We start from the raw sequence: 15,829 nt of genomic DNA, 5'->3' as shown, positions 1-15,829 counted from the left end.
GAAATTTTCCACTTGAATTCACTTTAACCATACCTCTTATTTAAAAGTTAATCAAAATTATTTTGTAGTTTTTTTTTGTTTTTGATAAAATTTAAAAATGGATGGCTATCGTATAAATGCGAATGACCTTCTTGAAGCAGAGTTGGACTATGAATTGAGTATCCGGTCGCAACCGATTAATGTACCGGTTATTGCAAAACGTCGGACTCTTCGTAAGTGGCTGAGAGGCAACGAAGACCCGAATTATGTTTTGAAATCTCCTTATGAATTTGCTCATGATTATGCTACTATACCGGACAAGTTAGAAGAGATTGAAGATCAAATCTTGAACGGTCGTGGTGCCGGATGTCTGTCACGATTAGTGCATTACCATAAACGTGTTCGTCGTTATGCTCTCCAAACAGAGAAGCAGAAGGACCAGAAGAAAATGTTGTTGTATGTGATTGCCCAAATGGCGGTGAAATATTATTCAGTGGACTTTGGTGAAGCTATGTGGATGGTGCCAACTTGCCAGATCGTGTCGTATCGGACCCAACAGATGAGCCAAGCTACAACGGGTACAGAGGATCTTCAACAACCAACCACAAGTACTGGTAGTCTCCAGCAACCGAAGTCGGTAATATCGGGAACCGACAGCCGTCAGCCAACGTGTGAATCTTCACCAAAGGACAGCCGAGGCCAGGCTACTACGGAATTTCCTCAAAACCGGAATCCTCATCTAGAGAATCCTGTAATGGGTTTATCACGAGAACCAACCGTACCGTTGAGCACAGTCGCTCCGGAACTCCGTTCATCTTCGGTTCACCCTGCTGAAGAGGAAGGAGCTGTAGGTGGTTTTCCGTTACCGCAACCAGGAATCAACCCGTTCCTTTCATCCAATGAGGCTCCAACCTATCGTGGATCTGATTATGCAGGTCAAGCAACGATCGTGGATACAAACCGCCGTCAATCGGCGCCTGGGTATCTAGGTGATCCTGTCGTTGAGGCATTGAATGATCAGCCTCAATCCAGCAGCTCTCCAAAACGCAAAGATGTTCCAGCAACTATTTCTGCCAGCTTTTTGGATAAGACCTTCTACACCCCTCCGTTTCAATCCAATCTTACTCGGCCGAGACCCGAAAATCATCGGAACTTGAGAAACGTGTCTAGGTTCCCTCCAGCATTAGAGCAGGAAGAAGAATCTGGATTATATCAACCGCGAGAAGGACGACAGTCTGCTTTGGCCGCAGAGCAACCTGGAATAAAGGAAAAGGATATGAGCGAATATGTACACGCTTCTGAAATTGAAACTTATGTTAGGTCCTACCTGAATAAGCTCTTGGACAAAGGATCGTTGCCCATGATGACTCAAGATGCGGATGTTAGCAGATTAGCAGATCGCATCGCAAACGTCGGCTTTCGGGACACCGAGGTGATGCAAATTTCTCAGAGAGATTTTAGAACAAGTCACACCTCGTTTAGTGATCCTGTTCCGCCATTAGCGTTGTCTTATCAGAACCCAGTAGAGCCTCAACCCACGAATATTGGACTGGAAAATAGATCGATGAATCAACATTTTCGCTCCGTTTCGCCAAGAATTCTGAATCCGTCGTTGCAACCAGGACTTCAACAACCTTATGGATTTTACTCGAATCAAGTCTACCCAACAGCGGTTCAACATAACCAAGGATTGTCGGGATACCAGAGACGTCAGCCACACCAACAATGTAGTATCATTGAAAAATGGCCAAAATTCAGTGGTGATAATAATCCCATTCCCGTAACGGACTTCTTGCGTCAAATCGATATATTGTGTCGGTCCTACGCAATCAGTAAAGATGACCTGAGAATGCATGCGCATCTATTATTTAAGGAAAATGCGCATGTGTGGTATACGACATACGAGGATCGATTTCACACTTGGGAAGCACTGGTGGGTTATTTAAAAATGCGATACGATAACCCTAACCGTGATCGGATTGTCAAAGAGGAACTTCGAAATAGGAAGCAACGACCCAACGAGCTGTTTAGCGCTTTTCTAGCGGACATTGAAATGCTAGCACAAAGACTACACCATAAAATGACAGAGAGAAAAATATGAATTAATAGTCGAAAACATGAAAATCGGATACAAGCGACGCTTGGCGTTAGAGCAGATTGCATCGATTGAACACTTGGCACAAATGTGCTACCGATTCGACGCACTTGAGCCAAATCTGTATGCCGTCGGAGGTCAGTCGAGACCTATGGTTCATCAAATAACTGCCGAGGACTCCGACTTAGGAAATGAAGACCCAGATGTTGTAGATCAGATATTCGCTTTACAGAAACGGTTTGAAAGATCGGCACGCTCAAACCTGGACCCTAGACGTGATCCGCATAATTCTGACAATCCACAGACATCCACCGCTTTACCGCTTGTCTGTTGGAATTGTCGGCAAAGCGGACATTTGTGGAAGGACTGTAGCAAAAGAAAAGAGATCTTTTGCCACGTCTGTGGTTACGTTAATACGACCGCATTTAGATGCCCTAATAGGCATGACTTAAGACCTCGCGGCGAGGAGGAGTCAAAAAACGAATGAAAGAGGAATTGTCAGGGGATCGCTTTTCCTCACCCGTTGAAAACCAGGTTCCCAAATTTCAACATTGTTATTTCAACAAAGTTCTCCACATTGAGACCCACGTACACAAATGTCCACATCTAATAGTACGGATAATGTCAGAAGTAGTTGAGGGACTAGCCGACACAGGAGCGAGTCTGTCGGTGATCAGCTCAATTAAATTAATACAAAAACTGGGTTTAACTATACATCCCCTCCAGCTTCAAGTGACCACCGCCGATGGAACACCCTATAATTGCCTCGGATATGTAAATCTACCAGTTTCCTACAAATCCACAACTCATGTACTTCCCACCATAGTTATACCCGAAATGAAGAAGGACCTCATCTTGGGAGTCGACTTTCTAAATAAATTCGGGTTTCAGCTAGTAGGACCTATATCAACCCAAACCACATCGAGTGAAGTTCAAGAAGAGATGGTTTGCATTGAAGACTATTTTGGAAATCGAGAAAAGATTTGTTTCCAAGTACAGCCTGTACCTTGCTCAGAAAGTCAAAGAGAAACAACTATTGAAGTCGATGAAAGCCTGGAGATACCAACTATTGAGATTCCAGAGAATCCCATAAATGGCCCTGGGGATATTGTAACCGAACATCAGCTAGCAGAGGAGGATTGTGTAGCCCTGTTTCTTGCTGTGCAGCAATTACCAGCAACTAAAGAAGGCTCTTTAGGTCGAACTCATATCCTGGAACATCAGATAGAGTTAATACCTGGACGAAGCCTAAAAGAATTCCATCCTACCGTTGGTCACCAGTAGTCGAACAGGTAATCGATACGGAAGTGGATCGAATGCTCAAATTAGGAGTTATTGAAGAATGCGAAGGGTCGTAGACTTTGTCAATCCGCTACTCCCAATTAAGAAATCCAACGGGAAGTGGAGGATCTGTTTGGATTCAAGACGACTCAATCAATCCACCAAAAGAGATGACTTTCCATTCCCAAATATGATGGGTATTCTCCAGAGAATCGAAAAATCGAAGTTCTTCTCCGTAATCGATTTGTCAGAATCGTACTACCAGGTTCCGTTAGCTAAAGAGGCAAAGGACAAAACGGCTTTCAAAACGAATAAAGGTCTCTTTCGTTTCACCGTAATGCCGTTCGGGCTTACTAATGCGCCAGCGACTATGGCTCGGTTAATGTCTAAGGTACTCGGACATGACCTTGAGCCACGGGTATATGTATACTTAGACGATATAATAATAGTCTCTAATACCCTCGAAGAGCACCTTGAGCTCATACAGAAAGTAGCTGAACGTTTACGAAACGCCGGATTGACTATCAACCTCACTAAGAGTCGATTTTGTCAGACCCAAATCCGTTACCTTGGCTACGTCTTGTCAGAGGACGGCCTCGCGATGGATACCACCAAAATACAACCTGTGTTGGATTACCCGAGTCCCAATACAGTCAAAGAGGTACGACGACTTCTTGGTTTAGCTGGTTTTTACCAGAAATTCGTGCAGAATTACTCCGATATAACGACTCCTATCACCGATCTTTTGAAAAAGAATAAAAAGAAATTCGCGTGGACCGAGGAGGCCGAAACAGCTTTGACGAAGCTTAAAACCGTATTGGTATCTGCCCCAATTTTGGCCAATCCCAATTTCCAAATTCCTTTTATTTTGGAAACTGACAGCTCGGATTTGGCCATCGGAGCGGTGCTGATACAAATCCAAGAAGGAGAACGCCGTACGATCGCTTATTACTCGAAAAAGCTATCCAGTACCCAACGACGGTATAGCGCAACAGAACGCGAGTGTTTGGCCGTTTTGATGAGTATTGAGCATTTCAAGCATTTTTTGGAAGGAACCCAATTTATAGTACAAACGGACGCTATGAGCCTTACGTTCCTTCACAGTATGTCGATTGAGTCAAAATCGCCGCGAATAGCTCGGTGGGCTCTAAAATTGGCGAAATACGATGTTCTTTATCAATATAAAAAGGGATCAGAGAACATCCCCGCAGACGCTCTTTCGCGCTCTATTTGCACCATTGATTGTACCATACCGGACCCATACACCACTCAGTTGAAGACGATGATTGAGAAATACCCGGAACGCTACAAGGATTTCAAAATCTCGGACGGAAAAATCTATAAATTTGTCACTAACGGCACGCTTCTAGAAGACCCAGGTTTTAGATGGAAGTACGTTGTCCCATTTCCAGAACGTCGGACCCTTATCAAGCAAACACATGAAGTTGCTCATTATGGGTTTCTCAAAACTCTAGCACGGCTACGAGAGCGATACTATTGGCCGCGAATGTCTTCGGATGCCCAACGATACTGCAATAGTTGCCTAATCTGCAAGGAATCGAAAACCCCAAATCTGAATGTTAGACCGGTCTGTGGAAAGCCGAAAATCTGCTCCAGACCCTGGGAAATTATCTCCTTGGATTTTCTAGGGCCGTACCCTAGATCGAAGAGCGGTAACATTTGGCTTCTGGTTGTATGTGACCACTTTTCGAAGTTCATCATGGTTCAATGCATGCGTAACGCCACCGCTCCAGCTGTATGCATGTTCCTAGAAAACCAAGTATTCAATTTGTTTGGAGTACCAGCCATATGTATCTCCGATAACGCGAAAGTTTTCAAATCAGAGGCGTTCGGTAAACTGCTGAAGGCGTATGAAGTTACACACTGGAACCTCGCAGTTTATCACCCTAGCCCAAACCCGGTGGAAAGGGTTAACCGAGTAATTGTTACGGCTATTCGCTGCTCCCTTCATCAGCAGAAAGACCACCGTGAATGGGACCGATCGATTCACAAAATTGCCCAAGCGATAAGAACAACCGTACACGACAGCACTGGCTATACTCCGTTCTTCATTAATTTTGGACGTAACATGGTTAGCTCAGGCTCGGAGTACGACTTCCTGAGAGAATCAGAGGACCCTAACCGCACCCCCATGAAACTCAGTGACGAAATGCAATCTCTGTTTGGTTTGGTAAGACAAAATCTCATGAACGCGTACCAGAAATACTCCAAATCATACAACCTTCGAGCGAATGCGAAACATAACTTCGAACCCAACGACATCGTCTTCAAGAAAAATATCAACTTGTCCGACAAAAGTCGCGATTTTGTTGGTAAACTAGCGAGTAAATTCACGAAGGTCCGTGTCAGGGAAAAGTTGGGTTCAAATACGTACATCCTTGAGGGATTAGACGGCAGGAGAATCGCCGGAGCGTATCATGGGTCATTCCTAAAAAGAGCATAATTCATAAAAGTTCAAGCTATGACGGTGTCATCTTTCTGGTGCACATAAACTAAGAGTATTATAATCACAAAAACACTCTCCAGAGGTTGTTTATTTCCAACGTTCGAGAAGTCATGTACATGTTACCTCACGTTGAAGGCATCTTCTGCAGCATGCAAGATGCACACAAACAACCAGCTATGTCGATGTTGAGCTAGTCTCCATCAACCAGAGCATACAGCATAAAACACTCCTTGAGGTATCGTATCCGTGTTTGAGATGTCACATTGTTTCCTCGCACGTAGATCAGCCATTCGTTTCGTTTCGTGTAGTTTTGTCCCTGTAAAATTGTAATCAAATGAATTTCCATAGTTTAGTTAGGATTAGAGTACTTACCGTTCGGAATACAGTATTCGTCATCGTCCACTTTATAATTCTCAATATCATTATCCTTCGTACGGTTTTACCATTAGCAATAGCCCGGATTTTGATAAAATAATAGCCAATTAGAAAATATTGCTTCACTTAAACCTCACATAAAATTCACAATCCATAGTTTGATTCTGACAGTTCTTTATTTTGCTTTGAATTTCTTCCTCTTGTCTCTCCGTAAAACTGTATGCGATGTTTTCTCGCCGGTTATTCTGAATAGAGAAAGACTCTCATTGAGAGAGCGAGCTTTTAGGGCGTGAATGCGTATTTGAGTTTAAAGTACACGATTAATAGGAATTTCCAATTATCATTGGAGTTATTTCATCGGTGAAGGAAAATAAAATTTTCAGATATGTCTGAAGTTATTCGGTTAGTGGATAAGACAGTTTGATCAGACTTCTCTGATGTTGTTGAGATTAGAATGAATTATAGTAAAAGGAATCATAAAGGAATGGGACAGTGTTGGTTCGGAATATCCGGTGGGAAATTTCAATAGTTTTCAACTTTTCTAAATAAAATTTCAAATTCAATAGAATGAAACTAGTTAGTTAATAAATAAATGTAAACACAACGTAAATCAAAATTTAAAAAATTGAGATTTTAGGATTTCAATTTTTTTTTTATTTGTTAGTATCGGCGAAAATGTAACAATTATTTTCTTCAACAAAATATTTATCTCCGTGTACCGGCTTATGGAGCTTTAAGACCCTTTTGCAACCTACGCGCCATCTCGAATAATGGCTGAGACATCTGAAGCTTTTTTGTTAAAGCTTAGTTAGATTGTGCCGTGAGTTTCTCCACGTATGACCACTCAGCTGACCACCGAGAGAATTAAAAAAGAGCAAATTGAACTGGACACCCAAATATTTTTAAGGAACTTCTACCTAATTGTATAGGATATATACGATGCCGTGGTAGAATGAGATTCCGATTTCTTGACAGTTATTATACAAGGCAGAATGAGATGGGGTGTTACCAATTGCGTTCTCTTAAAAATAGGTGCGCAGAATTTGGGGTTTTAAAACTAAATTTCCATCATAAGTTTATTCTCGTGCGATTCGTTGACAATTCTTAATCGGTGTGCTTAAAAGATTTCAAACGATTATTCCAACAAAAGTTATACTTCGTTGAAGTGCTATAAGAAAATTATTGCTAGTTGAGCAATTGAAAATTGTAATTAAATATACAAAGATTGTAGTGCAGGTGAAAGAATATTTAGATAAAAAAGTGTATCAGTTTTAATAGGAATTGTCCATTTTGTAGATTGAGTGCAATTGTTAAGGAAGCCATTTTGAAAATCGCTTTGCATTTACTAATTATAATTTGCGATAAATTATAAGGTAAGAAAACTTATTTCTAAAAAAATCCTATCAGCTGAATCGTGAAATTTATAAATATTCGATCGACCAGGTTATTCCCGCTGGTCTCCACGGGTGCTAGTGCTGGTTCCGAATTTGACAAAGATCTGCGGTTCGATAAACCACCCTGTGCGCAGACACCCCGCAAATTGCACATCCCTATTTCTCTGTGGACGCTCACGCAAGCTTTCCCTTTGCCACGCGACATCGGCCAAGGCTCCCTCGCAACATAACTTTGAGCATTCCGACTGGTTGCACAATTGTCTGATGACGTCATCATAACATCGCACGTCTAATCGCGCGCAAAGTGGATCACGGTTATGTTTGCCCCTGTTAGTTAGGCAACCCCAACATACACATCTTGGTAAACTAGAGCGTAGTGAGAAAACGGACCCTTCTCGACAACAGAGGTCCGGAGTTGAAAGGTGCGCGGTTCGGTGGACGACAATTGCAACTGCACAGCCGCATGCGCATGCGAAGCAAGGCCACGTGGCAGCAGCTCATCGGTGGATTCGCGGAACCCTGGGGTTATAGCCGGAATATTCAACGTGATTTCGTGAAATTTGCAGATGGAAAAAGGTCAGAGATTTTTATTGTACATATTATTAGCATTAAGTATCTAAAATCTAGTGTAGGAATCCAAACCAAATAGTGGTGACGTCACCTTCAAGTGAGATAGGCCTCTGTATTGAATATTGGAACCAATAAACAGGACTTGAAAATCTAGGCCGCCACCAATTAGAGGGTTAACGAATTATGCGGTTTGAATTGAAATTGGTATAATTAGAAATAAGTCTCATTCAGCCTTATCCTTTTGATAGTTTGTATTATTATTATTCTTTTTCCTAAGTAAGTCGGTTCAGTTTGGTATTGTTTGAAGCCTACTTTGTGGTTCGCTAAGTGTGATTGGGTGTTTGAGGATATTCAACCCGCCCTAGAAAAAGAGCCTCTGCCGGGCCATTAACAGCCTCAGCAGTCTCACCATTGGTGAGTGGCGCATAAGCTGCTGTAGGTCACAATTCCAAAAAGCATTCGTTTCAAAGTTGGCGGATGAAGTCTTAGACGAGACGGTCAAGGTGAGGGCACTCACGACGGAGGTGAATCTAAAGGTTAAAGACCTGGACGAGATTACCGAAGTCGAAGAGCTCGTCACGGCACTGCGGCGACAGTGTGAAGTGGAGACGCCTACCGCAGCCGTTCGGCTACGGAAAGGTCCGGCAGGGACGCAGGTAGCAGCGGACGCCTGCAAGGTAGTCAGGTTAGGGAGCGTCAAGGTGGGATGGTCGGTGTGCCCTGTGGGCATATACGAACAATCCGAAGTTTGCTTCAAGTGCCTGGAACCGGGGCACAAGCAATGGGACTGCAAAGGCCCTGACAGAAGCAATCTCTGCCGACGCTGCGGATTGGAGGGACTTAAGGCACAATGCTGCATGAACCCTCCCAATTGTTTGATTTGTTCCAGCAAAGCTGTGAACAGCAAGCACTCCATGGGGGGCTCGAAGTGCCCAGCGTTTAAGCGTGCTGGAAAATCACAGTGCAGGTAACGCAGCTGGCTTGTCCAAGTGTTTGGTGTGCGCAGGTTTAGAGGAAACGGCGGAACACGTGTTGTTCGTTTGCCCACGTTTTCGCGCAATGCGTGACCACATGCTTGTCACATGTGGTCTGGACACTACCCCGGACAACCTAGTTCGGAGGATGTGTAAAGATGAAGTTGGCTGGAACGCCGTTTTATCGGGAATCGCCCAAATCGTCTCGAAGCTAAACAGAAGGTGGCGCGTGGACTCAAGGATGGCTAGTTCAGGCGCAAATAAGAGGTGGGCAAAAGGATCGGAGTCGGCATCATAGGTCATACCTGTGGTCATGCCCTGTGGTCGAACTTGATCCTTTCATCGTCACTTTCGCGGCGTCGGTCAACCGGGCGGGTTCCGAGCCCGAGGACGGAAAGGGGTCCTCGACAAGGCTGGGGCAGGCGTAGGCACCGCGTCGGCAAGTCCCTCTGTGTGTTGGCGAATAGACCCTATCGCAGAGAGGTCAATTTGGGGTGCACGCGGCATCATCATTCCTAATACCAGTCGTGCAGAGGGAAGCAGGCGCGAAGCCGACCTTTCCCACCTTCCGAGGACATAGGGCGTGGTAAGGCCATCTGGAAAGCCGGCAATGCGCTGGCACGATACCATGGTGTTCTTCTAAAAAAGCGTGTCACGATGTTCGATGCTGCAAGGACACGCAGCTAACCTCGAGGGTGCGTTGTGCACTGCCCCCCTTTGAAGCATTACTTTCTGGTTGTACCGAAGGGACTATTGGCTTGGAAATGGAATGGAATGGAAACGGTTTAGCGGGTCGGGGATGTAGTCCTGCCTCCCTCGTTTGCTGTTGGAGGTGGTCCCTAACCCCGCACTTCCTGGACAACCCAGGATGTCTGTTGAGCAGATTCTCCCTCCATTGCTTGGAAAGAAAAAAAAAATACACACACACAGACATCACCTCAATTCGTCGAGTTGAGTCGATCGGTATTTAACACTATGGGTCTCCGGACCTCCTATAAAAAGAATAATTTGTACGTTTATCCAACAAGGTTAGTCTTATAAACTGTGTAGTACTTCATCGCAGTATCTTAGGTGCTAAGTATGTTTGTAGACATGACAATCATGATTCATTTTGTACGATTTTCCTCTCAGTATTGGTCTAATTCTGCAGCAACTCTCCTAATTTACTTTTAGCACTTGCCGTCGCCATCGTCATTTCCTCTGTACAGTAAAGGTACAGCAAATGCTATCGTTTTAAGCTCTTGTGCGCTATTCGGTCCTCCTTGCATTAGACCTGACAACTGACAACACGATCTGGTGGAAATCTTCGCCATTCTTCATCAGTATGTGCATTTGTCTTTCGACACGAACCGAGTGCTAGTTGCATTTTTCATAATTACAGAATGCTAGACTGACTGAATGCTATTCTGTCTTTCACACTCCAAGAATCATGATTTAATTGTGTTCATCTAGCATTTTGGGCTTTCGCCTTTTATCGTTACTATTGGTATATGTTGCGACTATAGATAGTAGATTCGACTATCTATAGTTGCGACCTATTTTATCACCTTCCAAAAACAGTACCTTCGTTCAGTGCAATGCAAAGGTGACTGATGTCTGAAGATAGGTTGAGGCAAGTGTCTCATCATCTGCAAATAAACAAATAGCTGATAAATATTCAAAGTTTAGTTTGTCGGGTACAATCCGTCATTTTGCTTATTTTGTCAGGAATTTGTTTCCTAAGGTTTGTCCACAAAATCATGCTCACCCGAATCGCCGATTAGTTCCGATATGTTTATTGATTATATCCGTCAAAATTGAAATAAATCTTCTGTATTTTACAAAGTTGTGAAAACTCATAATGTGAATATGTACATTATGTGGAAGATATTGATTGGAACATGAATTGGAGGTAACCACGTTCCCTTCGACGGGACTCGAATCCAATACATTTTCCAAAGCTTTGTGGACTAGTATATCTAAATGTTAAACTCATAATACCAAATTTAGGGTCTTTTGGGCAATAAGTTTTAGCAAAAAAAAAGTTATATGGTCGAGTTTCTTTTTTACTGAGTTGTGATAATTTGTTCGTAAACAATGAACTATTTTTCTTTAATTCATTTCGATTCATTCGAATACATTAGGTTTTGTGGAGAACTGGGCCCATGCCCCCCGAACCTTCGAATACGATTTGCAATACATTAAATCTTCTACATGGAAACTTGGGCAAACAATGGGTATTTTTTATTGGTACTTGGAGCGATTTAGCAAAACCCTAGCCATATGTCAATGGCAACAATTCGGCCAAATAACTCTTTCGGCCAAATTACCCTTTCGGCTAAATGACCCTTTCGACCTAATTACCCTTTCGGCCTAATGACCATTTCGGCCAAATGACCCTTTCGGCCAAATGACCCTTTCGGCCAAACGACTTTCGGCCTAATGGTTTGTTCGGCCTAGTGGCATTCAGTCAAATGGCTTTCGGCCGAATGGGTTTCAGCCAAACAACTCTTCCCCGCTGTTTTATGAAACGTGAAAAACTTCTTGTTTGATTGTCTTTTAGCTAGCCTAAGTTGCGTCCTATATAATGTTGGAACAATGAAATTACGTTTTGACCAAGAGGGTCCTCCCCCATCCTGAAAAGCAATCTGTTCCTGTCACTTCACGACATGGTAAGGACATACCAGATTTCTTCATATGGCTCGAAACAAAGCCTGATCTACTTTGCTGCGTCGGTTGATAATGTCTTGAGATACAGTTAATCTGTAAGCAACAACCCTATCGATCGGCAATGACGCTGTAGGTGGTACGACAGATGTGGAAACCAAAACCAACTAACGACAGAACAGAGAAAATCTGATAAAATGCCATAAATTACCAAAATACTTTCTGCTTGGATCGCTTTGTGGCGTGTGTTCTATAGAATGTATTTCATCGCCGATTATGGTGGCGGGGCGGATACAATTCGGTGGTGACAGGGGAAACCAAAACGTAATAAAGCAGGACAGTCATCTCAGTGTGTTGCGGTGACATGCCCCCTGGGGCACTTGTTTTGATTTATTGCCCACTAGGAGCACGTCTGCAGACGTTGTTGGTAAGATGAATACCTATCGACAGTAAACCACGTTTGATGGTTGGCTTGTCACTGGGTTGATGCAGATTATTATCGTTTCGAGTATGAGAATAAAAATGAAAAAAGTGGGTTAGCAATTAACTATTCTAGGTTGGTATTGTAAACTCAATTAGGATTAATATTTTTGTTTGAGATGCAGCTCGAGTATGATCTGTCTGCAAATGTCGAAGTGAGATGATGTTTCACGGAATCCGGGGATACCACTTGGAATTCAGAGGTCCACCTGGTGGTTCGTACAATAAAAGAAAATAATGAACAATTGTAGTATTCCAATTCAATTCCACGTTTCAAATTAGTCAGTTTCAATTGTCTTGAAGGTTAAATTATCCATTCCTGTCACGTTCTTGGCACTTCAATGGAACTCCTCTGTGCATCAATCAAAAATGTTTCATCGACTTCGAAGCGAAAGATAATAGTCGAATGATACACATCCAGTGAGTGGGGGCCAATTTTCCAGCGCAAGTGGAAGCACTCTGATAAATTGCATCGCATTTGGTGGGATCAGCAAACTCCAACGCTCCCAGTACAAAGAGGAATAATCTTCCGCTAATGGTACAATAATTTCATCGTCGGTTTGAGTAATGAGAGAACGCTAATGTGATGCTAAATGGATGAATTTTGATGAATACCAGACTGCTGTGAGATGAGTTTGTTTGATTTCCCTGCAGGCGTTTTAGGAAAATCTTAACAACACTGGAAGTGGTTGCGTGGTATGAATGGAAAATTTTCAAGCATCTGTTCAAGCCGATTATGTCTTATACATCAGATTATAAGGGAATGAAGGATGGCTTTCTAAATGATCCTACACTTCCATACACATTCTTTTATTGTTTATCTAATGTTGTGGTAATTGATTCATTCATTGATCCAGTGAACAAATTTAGAAGTTCTCAAACGGTGTTATGAAAAATTACTCATGGAATGATAAAGCGAACATGCTGCATGATCTTTTTCCGTATTTCACTCCATGGCCCTCAGCGAGCTCAACATAAACAAAACATAATTTACATTATACTAAGAACATTGTTTGGTAAACCTTCCAGTTGTTTATCAGTTTCAGAAAGCTAAAATATATCAAAATCGTTTCGGCAGCAGAATGAACTTTCCATGAAAAATCGAAAGTTTGCAAATATTGTGAACGATGAAAGGCTGCACTGTTAAAGGCTGCATAATTATCCCATGTTACCTTTGAAGAAAAATCTTAAACTCGAGTCACTATGTCCCATTAAAAAATTAAGTTATTGTTTGATGATATTAGAGATTTGAAACCATTTAAATAAGTAGTGATTCGTTTTATGTGCTGGAAAACACGCTCATAACATCCCAAAAATATTTGTAAAATTTCAAAATCCAATCGATTCTGAAATTAGTGAGACTGGATTTTGGATTATTTTCATCACAAATATGCGTAGAACGGCAGTGCATTAAGGAACTAAATATAAAATGTTGAAACAATTCCGGCTTAAAAACTTTTAATTAATTTACTTAAGATGATGAAGGATTTTTCTGTTTCATATTTTTGTGAAAGTTCACATTTACATTGCTTTATGACACATCCAACGTAACGCCATGAGGAGCCGACTTTCAACAAGAAAATAGGTCTGCATTCGAAAATAAGCCTCGGGGGCATATGGTTAAACAGGTAAAAAATTATTCCCACAAAATTTCCTTTTAGATAGAATATTCTATTTCAGATTTTTCGCTTTGAATATGATAAATATAACGCGCTGCATTTCGTAACGCGACACCATTGCTGAATAGCACTTTTTCGCATTTTAAAATGCAAATGCGTCTTTTAGCTCTGGTATACGGTTTGGAGTCTCGATTTATTCTAAGCATTTCTCGTATTTGGGTTTTGGTATTTTTTGAACACTGTTAGAATAGGGACGGCTTATGGTCAAAAATCAAGGATATCAAGAATGCAGCTAGTAGAAACGAAAATGAACCAATTGCATTGATATCATCACATATCTAGTTATAGAAACGGAATAAATGGTAATGGGTTTTCCTATTTTCATATTAGTCACACCCAAGTATGATCCAGATCGGGTTTTAAGTACGTGGTCAGACGATCGATCCCTCTAGAAGTGAGTTTTTTACCACAGAAAAGTTCTATATTGTTTTTTTTTCTACGTTAACCATTTTGAAATGTGATGATGGCCCAAGAAGCTCAGCAATGTTGAAGAGCAATACTTCCGGGCTTTTTTTCTACGTTTCTACTGGAACATGGTCTGTTTTCAACTTTTCATTTATTTCCGAAAAGATTGGTTTACGTTTCATGTCTCAACCAATGTTTATCACAAGAACGAATGCGTCGTGCCCTGAGTGCACTACATTACAACATTTTAAATCTTTACGCTCTCATCAATACTACTCAGAAAATAATTACTCAATTTTGAAAATAGTGTTTATGTTCTGGTGTAAAATAATTGTCTTATTATTGTATTTGTTATTCAGGTCAAACCGAAGTTTATTTGGATGTCTGATATACATAATATGTCTTTATTAACGATATTTAAGCCCAAGGCTGGTTTATCTCGATTAACATAACATAGAAATCATTAAATTTTCAATTAATCACTCAGCCACTCTCTGTTAACCTTTTTCGATAGGCCCGATTCTTGCAGTGATTTGGTGAAGTTTATTGAACCGTCTAAGACGAATTAAGTACTGTCCATTTAATTCCACCAGTTAATTTTCGTTATCTTTGCAGATACGTATTTCGACCACAACTGTGTGGTCGTCTTCAGTGTCTTGTACTTGACTCGACTAAGTCGAGTCAAGTACAAGAAACTGAAGACGACCACACAGTTGTGGTCGAAATACGTATCTGCAAAGATAACGAAAATTAACTGGTGGAATTAAATGGACAGTACTTAATTCGTCTTAGACGGTTTAATACATTCCACTAAACGAGCTTAATATATTTTTTTGAAGTTTATTGCCTAATGCTTACTTGATACTTGATACTTGATGGGCTACAGCTCTTCGATGAACCAACGCCGAATGGAGTATCTTTCTCCACTGGGCCAATCGCTTCCAGTCGCCCTGAACATTGAGCGCCCTCAGGTCCTCTTCAACTGCAAAAAGCCATCGTGTACGCGGCCTTCCACGAAGCCTGCGGCCTCTTCCCGGTTCTCTACTAAATATAATCTTCGCTTGACGTTCTTCCGGCATACGAACAACGTGACCAGCCCACCGTAGTCTGCCGTGTTGTATAAGCTTAATAATATCCAGCCCTTTATACACCTGGTATAATTCGTGATTCATGCGACGCCACCAGATACCGTTCTCCTGTTTACCGCCGAGTATTGGCCGCAGCACCTTACGCTCAAATACTCCGAAAGCTCTCCGATCAACCTCCTTTAACGTCCATGTCTCATGGCAGTATAAAGCCACCGGAAGAATCAGAGTAGTATACAGCGCGAGTTTTGTTTTCGTTTGCAGACTACGGGACTTAAGCTGGTTACGAAGTCCGTAATAAGCCCTATTTGCAGCTGCAATTCGCCTTTTCACCTCGCGGGTAACATCATTATCGCACGTCACTAATGTTCCAAGATACACAAATTCTTCCACCACTTC

At 42.0% G+C, this 15,829-nt stretch overlaps 1 protein-coding gene and 1 long non-coding RNA gene across 2 annotated transcripts in view; one reads left to right on the top strand and one right to left on the bottom strand.

The window, feature by feature from the left end:
- The window catches only part of LOC134220474 (cardioacceleratory peptide receptor-like), a 271,750-nt gene that overhangs the window by 188,699 nt on the left and 67,222 nt on the right, over positions 1-15,829 (bottom strand). The gene's annotated exons all lie outside the window — the stretch shown is intronic.
- On the top strand, positions 7,332-8,305 carry LOC134223617 (uncharacterized). Its single transcript, XR_009982633.1, has 3 exons — positions 7,332-7,433; positions 7,494-7,570; positions 7,641-8,305. It is a non-coding gene; the product is annotated as an uncharacterized LOC134223617 (long non-coding RNA).

This window comes from Armigeres subalbatus, chromosome 3, assembly GCF_024139115.2.
Source record: "Armigeres subalbatus isolate Guangzhou_Male chromosome 3, GZ_Asu_2, whole genome shotgun sequence".
Lineage (NCBI taxonomy): Eukaryota > Metazoa > Arthropoda > Insecta > Diptera > Culicidae > Armigeres > Armigeres subalbatus.
Note: the sequence above shows the minus strand (reverse complement) of the source record. Positions and strands in the feature narration are given on the sequence as shown.